Here is a 7,602-nt window from a genome sequence, read left to right on the forward strand (position 1 = left end):
CTTGTCTCTTAGACCATCCAAAATGGGAGTAAAACTCTCTTGTATCATCACAATCCCTATCAAGGAAAAATACTCCCAAAAGTTTTCTCAAACTCTTCCAATTTCAACCAAACTTCAATCCATCATCATACAATCAAAACACTTCTCATAACCCAAATATATTCAACAACAAGCATAAATAAACACCAATCTCATCCCAATTTCTCAACAATCATAGCACATACATCATAAAGAAATCTCTACTCAATTGATTTCTTAAACCTTAACTTGGGTTGGATTTACTTACCTTATACTTGTGTAATTTTCACTAAGGCTCTCTACTCTTATTGGACTCAAACTTTCTCTTATTTCCTAAGCATAAACTTAATAAAAATTCAACTCTTGCACAAATAAAACTCATAACTAGAGCAAGGATTCTTACCTCTTGTTGCTTAGGATCAATTCCTTGTCAAAACCACTCAAAAGCCCTAAAAAATCCTTGGAAAATTGAGTGAAGGATTGAGAGAAAATGAAGGATGGCAATGGCGGGGGAAGAAGAGAAATGAGGAGGTTTATAAGACTAAACCCTTAATATCTCATATTATCAAGCATCCTTTCCCATTTTGCCCTTACACTTTCTTCAAAATTCCATCTTTGCCCTGTAATTCTTTGCAATCACAACCCCAACTCTTATGTATTCTCCATGAAATTTTCTTACATTTCACTCCCCACTTTTCCTGCTAATTAGGGGTAGAATAGTTACTTTGCCCCTAAGGAAAAATTCTCTAGAAACTTCATCAAGAAGTTCAGTTGGCTCTTCGCTACGGCAAAGACTTTTTCTTCGCCCCGGCGAAAAATTACAGAACCTCGTCGCCGCGGCGAAGATTCTTCTTCGCCCCAGCAAAGTCTATAACTCCAAGATTTTGCCTAGTCTTCATCAAATTCAGGGCAACCACTTAACCAAAATAACATATCAATTAAATTAGAAGCCAACCAAGCAATAGCAACAACATACAAGTTTAATTAAGGGAAAAATGAACATACATTAGCTACGTACCTCAAGTGGGCGTTACAATGAAGGTCTAACCCTCCCGGTGGGAGATACCTGTGCTGGGTTGAACCCAGCTTGCCCTTAAGCAGAGTCGGGTGGGTCCCGGGTTAAGGCAGGCTGGGTTAAGGTTGACCCGCCTAACCTGGCCCCTTTTTTCCACCTCTAATTATAGCTGTCTTTAAAACTTTCTCTTTGATAAGTTTTAATAAATAGATTTTAAAGATTGTCATCAAAGAATATCTAACTGGACAACCCTAAGGGATTGGCCTAACAGTCAAGAAGGTTTACTCACTTTATTGACTTTTTGGGTTCAAACTACCTTGGGGTCACCTACTACATTTATGGATTACTTAGAACTAGGTCATAGAGACTAGTTGAGATGTGAGCAAACTGGCCCGAATACACCAGTCATAAAAAAAAAATATTTAACTTGACATTAATATTTTAACACTATTTCAGTTCATAAGTATGCAAGAATTTTGGTTAAATATATTTTTGTCTAATATATGAGCAATGCAAACTACATTATCTTTATACATAACTCAAAAGTCTCTAAGATTATGTATAGCGTGCATATCTTTTTTATGTAATTAATTATGATATATCTTAATCGCACATATTTTAAATTGATTTCACGAAGTGTAAGAATCTCAAAATTATTAGAAATAACAATCACTATTTGTTTTAACTCGCAATTGGTTTATGATAAATTTTTCTTGCTAACCAATTGCGAGCTGTCATGTCAGAGTTGTGAGAGAGAGTTTATAAGATTGAGTTGTAAGCTAATCTTTATTGATATTACGATGGACAAATGTGTTATGAGGATTGATCACTTGTATTTTTTTGTTGCCTATGCATAAATGCATTACCTTATGTAACTTAAGAGAAGGACCATATTATTAGTATCAGAATCTTGGGAGACCCAGGCACATCTCATCTATTAAACATTATAAGGTCATTTTTGTCTTCACATATTACAAACATTATAAAAATAAAATTAACAAAAATAAATAGAAGTTCAAAAAATAATAAAATAAAGACCCTAAAACCCCGTTCTTCCACCGGGTTGTTCCACCGGGTTGTTCCACCCCTTGTGCGCCATCATCAATTGGCAAGCCTCCACTGCCGGTAAACTTCCTCTCAAGTCGATGTTATACACCACTCAACTTCTGTTGAAACCACAGCCAAACACACACAATAAAAGAAAACAGAAAAATAAATAAGACACTTGATTTACCCTGGTTCATTTCGATTAAGGAACTATGTCCAGCATTCAAATAGAAAACTTTGATTAAGCTTCAGATTTCTACAGCAATTACAATGAATAATGACGACAGCTCACTCTCACTCTCTATTTTGATTACTTCAGGTTTCTCACTATTACATAATATATAATAGAAAATTCTACCCTATTCGGGTTTACCCAAATCTAACTTGACCTAGGCCCAAATATTAGTAAATTAATAACAAATCTAATTACTATGCGTCTGCATGCAAATTATGAACCATATCCAACAACTTCATCTGTTTTTCACTCTTTGTGCTTGGCCATTTATGGTGACGGAGAAATGAGAATCGGTGGTTTTGTGAGCATTAGAGGATAAAAGAAAAGATTGTGAAGAATTTGTTCTTTTTCAATATCACACATATGGGGAAAAATGGGGTTTGGTTTTTCCTTTTGGGTTGTTTACATGGGCTTCCACTAGAATTGGTTAATATGAGATAAATTTGGTTTATAAAACATACTGAAGTTTTTAGTTGCAGTGTCTAGACTATTTTTTTAATTTGATTTTTTATTTATTATGATTTATATGTTTTTAATTTAGTGGGTATTGATATGAGGGAAAACGTTTTGCTTTTCTTTTTCTCTTTTTTTTTTTTTTCAGTGTTCGGTGGCTGTGTTTGATTTTTCCGGTGGCTGTATCATGGTCTTTGTTATCGGCGGTGGTGAACTGGGTTCATCTTCATTCTTCTATTTCTAAGACATATAACAAAAGAGTAAAGGACTTTTTCCCACCCAAGGTTTGCCTTATCGACACATATCCACCCAAAAAGTTTTAAAATACCACTTTTTCACCCAAAGTTAATATTCCGTTACTATCCAAAGCAGATTCCAATGGCAAAAATTCTCTTAGTCACCGCCATTTGAACCTTATGTCTCCTTTTGACAAAACCCCTCTCACTTCGACATCTGATTTTTCGTTGATTGTCGGCTATCGCAAGGCTAGGATTTCCTGTTTTTAGCTAATTTCGACAACGAATATTCAATCGGTCACCACCATTTGATTCATCGGTCTCCACTCTATAAACCCCTTACCTTAACTCTTGGTAACTCGTTAAACGTCGGTTAAAAAAGTAAAGTATATTTTAGATATTAACAGAATATAAACTTTAGATAGAAAAATAGTATTTTAAAACTTTTTTAGTAGAATCGTACCATCAACCCAAGCCTTGGGTGGGAAATAGTCGTTTACTGTGTAACAAAATTATAATTAAATATATTTATAGTGTAATAAAATAAAATAAAATAAAAGGGTATTATAGTACAGTCGTTTTATAACAAAGTTGAGATAGCGTGGCGTCCGTCGAATTGACTTATCGGACTCTTCTGGAGCTTAGTTTATGCGCAGTAATGCCCCATTTGCGTTGCGTCAATTTTTGGCTAAAGTTCACATCACAGCCTTTCAAGACAACCTATCAAAAAGTCACATCATGAAAACTAATGCCATACTACCATGGTATCAACAATAAAAAATTATTTATCCTCTCAAGTGGCGGCAGAATATTCACCCATCCTTTACCACTTTTTATGAATCTATGATCAAAGATTCTTAAGAACAATTCTGGTGGACCCAACACCCATTTGTATGTATCTACTAACATTGGTCATGAAATATTCATCCAATTGCAATGGCGTGGTACCAGATTAAAACCTATGAGTGCAGGCTACTATTAAGGAGCATTATTGTACACTTGTGCTCCTTGTCCTCATCGTCTCCAAGTATACAAAAGGGGATTTTTTTTATTGAACAGAAACCTGAGATATGATACTGTCCACCCCTCTTCTAGAAAGAGAACAAGAGCAAGATATTGGTAATGGTAGGCCGTTGCCAATTCATGAAGAAGAGGATGGAATTGCAAAGAACCTTGATGCTGGTGCTCTTTTTGTTCTTAAATCAAAAGGTAAGTGCCATATATAAACACTTAAAGCGCCTTGATAGCTCTTTTCTGCGCATTTTCTTATATAAATCCTCAGCTACGGATACAATCACCATAACTTAGTTTTTATTTTTGTCTGTTACCATGTTTATATAGAAAAAAGGAAAATCCAAACTGGGTTTGAATTGAATGATCAATGAATACAGGATCATGGCTGCACTGTGGTTACCACTGACAACTTCAATGTTGCTCCTTCTCTGCTGAGCCTTCCATATGCCTTTGCTTCTCTTGGATGGATGGCTGGGGTTTCCTGTTTGTCATGAACTCTGGTCACTTTCTACTCCTACACTTGATGTCCATGTTCTTGAACACTATGCTCAATTGGGTCATCGCACATTCGGTTTAGAGACATGGCTGTCATATCTTGGGTAAGAACCTTTTTGGGTCTTTTACATCAAGTTCAGCTTCATAACAGTCTTATGCAATTATAAAACTAAGCTAGATCCTAATTGAACTTTCTCTTATGAAGTTGAAGAAAAATCATGAACCATGCATGTAGAAATGCTGCAAAGGTTGCCAATTTTTTATTCATTGGAATCTTGGCAGGGCCTAAATGGGGTTGGTACTATGTGGCACCAATTCAATTCATAGTCTGCTATGGTGCTGTTATAGGTAATACTCTTCTTGGAGACAATGCATGAAGGTAATGCCCAATCCAAGTTTTTCTATAGTATTTGATTCGTCTCCTTCCAGAACAATTAACCTATCCTTTACTTGTTTCTCTCTTGCAGACAATATACTTGTTGTCAACCACTGATGGAACTATGAAGCTTTATGAGTTCATAATCATATTTGGATGCTTAATGCTGATTTTAGCTCAAATCCCATCTTTTCACTCTTGAGATACATCAATTTGATACTCTGTTTCTATGTCTCCATATAGCGCTTGTGTCACTGCCGGTTCTATTTACCTTGGTAATATTTCTAAAAGAGACCAATTCTGACCAGAATCACTTTTACAGTAAAACCAGGTGATGCTGGTGTTTAATGATATCTTCGAATATGAGATTACTTTACCAGGAAATTCGTCCAAGGCACCAAAGAAGGACATTCACTGAATGGTAACACTGTAAGTCTCATTTTGGATTCTTCAACGCCACCGCCATCATCGCGACAACATGATAATGGAATAATTCAAAAATTCAGGTTAATTTGTGCAATAGTTGGGACAATGCTTTTCCTAAATTTGAGTAACCGTTATGGTTCTTGTTAGAATAAACTAATCTCACACAGTTTTTGCTTGTAGGCCACATTAGCTCCACCAGTGAAGGGTAAAATGTTCAAGGGGCTATGTATGTTATGCGGTAGTTACAGTAACTTTTTTCAGCGTTGCCATCTCTGGCTATTGGGCATTCGGCAACATAGCAGACAGTCTCATCCTAAGCAACTTCTTGGAGGATGATAAACCTTTATTGCCAAAATGGTTTATTCTTATGACCACAATCTTTATTTGTCTCCACTATCAGCTGTTGCGTGGTATGATAACATATTTATCTCCCATTTCACTCCCCAGAAAAATTCTAGGCTCCAATGTTTTACTAGTACTCTGTTTTGTACAGGTCTACTTGCAGCCCACGAATGAAGTGGTGGAGCAAATATTTTCCGATCCAACAAGCATCAGTTCTCTGTTCGCAATGTTATTCCGAGTGATGTTCCGATCAGCACGATGGTCATAGCAACAACTGTAGCAGCTATCTTCCATTCTTTGAGACATCATTCGTTAATTGGAGCGTTGGTTTCAGCCCTGGACTTCGTCCTGCCGATGGTTTCTTCAACGCTACATTTAAACACATCGAAGTTTGGCCCCATTTTCTGTTAAATACATAATTGCAGTAGTTTTCTCAACGTTCGCGGCTATAGCAGCAATTGCAGCTGTTAGACAAATAACATTGATGCCAAAACTTATCAGTTATTCGCTAATTTATAGAATATGATGACAATAACAAAACATAATATTTATTATATTTATTGAATGAATTATTTATATGTTATAAAATTAGACCTCTAGATCATTGTAAGGATCTGATTATCCCCCAACACAGTTTGTAGTCGTTTAATTTTTTATTGGAACGACTGGGTTTTGTAATTGTTTAATTTACGAGTTCCACTATGCTTTATATCTGCCATTCTGCCTTAATATGTGTGATATAAATGGAAAATTCCCATCAAAAAAAATGATGGCATCTTCATTGAGCCGGCCCACGTGCACATTTCTCCCCTCCCATATTATCTTTAAGGTACATTAAACTTTTATAATAGATGTCGGGTTAGTTTTATGCGTACCACAACTAATCTCGAAATATTTGAGATCTCTTGACCACTACAACTACAGTTCTAAAGTAAGTTATAATCATAAATTATATATGACCTCAAGTAATTTAAACTTAAAAGTCATAAAAAGAACAAACCTTTTTTTATTATCAGGTCATCTTTTAGGGTTTTGATACATGTACTTTTTATAAAATTGGATATTTAAATTATTATTTTTATTTATTGACTATATTTTTAGATTTTCAAACTAATTTTGATATAATTGAAAGTTGAAGACGTACACTACCTTACCGCCTTAATGGTAATATATGGATGTCATTGACGTTAATGTTGTGGAGTAAATGACAGCAAGCGGTGAGTCTCAAGCTGACCAAACCTATTGACTTCATCATCCTCTTCCTGTTTTTTTATAATTCAAATGACCATTTCCTCCCCCATTGATTAACGAGTTTATATATATTTGATAATTCTTTTAATTTTTTTATGGTCATGTTCATCCAAATTAATAACTTTTAAAGAGAAAGATAAAATATAAAAACTATACTTGAAAACTATTAATCCTTGGTTGACCTAACGATAAAAATGTTTTTTTTTTTTTTTAGTTCTTTTGAGTCAAATCATCTTGGGGTCACTTACCATAATTTGTGGCTTACTTAAACATTAGACTTGTAGGGTGTTCAATAAGCCTCAGAGATTAGTTGAGGTGCGTACAAGCTGACCTAATACCCCAATCATTAAAAAAAAAAATGCCAAATCTAAAACTATTGTTTTCTTCTTACGGACAGTTAAAGAAAAACATTTTACTAAAATTATGACCTCTCTCATTCCAAGAATTTATTTTTCTTATATACACTTAAAATCAAATTGTAGATAACTAAAAATTCTCAACCGAGCTGTTTTGCTTTCTTGTTTTGCCCGTCCGTTGATTTTGTTTAGGGACGTGTTGCTTGGTTCTCCCCATTTAGGTGTATTTATTTATTCTTTATAAAATTACCGATTACCTAAATATTGTAGGTATTGTCCCTAGTTAGTAAATACGGGTACGGCAAAAAAACGGTACGGGAATTTTACGGGTATAATAC

The 7,602-nt window shown here is 35.0% G+C and overlaps 1 pseudogene; it reads left to right on the forward strand.

Annotated features, from left to right (window-relative positions):
• The first annotated feature begins 4,074 nt into the window (after positions 1-4,074).
• Positions 4,075-6,176, forward strand: LOC116142141 (annotated as a pseudogene).
• The last annotated feature ends 1,426 nt before the right edge of the window (positions 6,177-7,602 follow it).

The sequence above is a fragment of the Pistacia vera genome, unplaced genomic scaffold (genome assembly GCF_008641045.1).
Source record: "Pistacia vera cultivar Batoury unplaced genomic scaffold, PisVer_v2 Contig405, whole genome shotgun sequence".
Taxonomy (NCBI): Eukaryota; Viridiplantae; Streptophyta; class Magnoliopsida; order Sapindales; family Anacardiaceae; genus Pistacia; species Pistacia vera.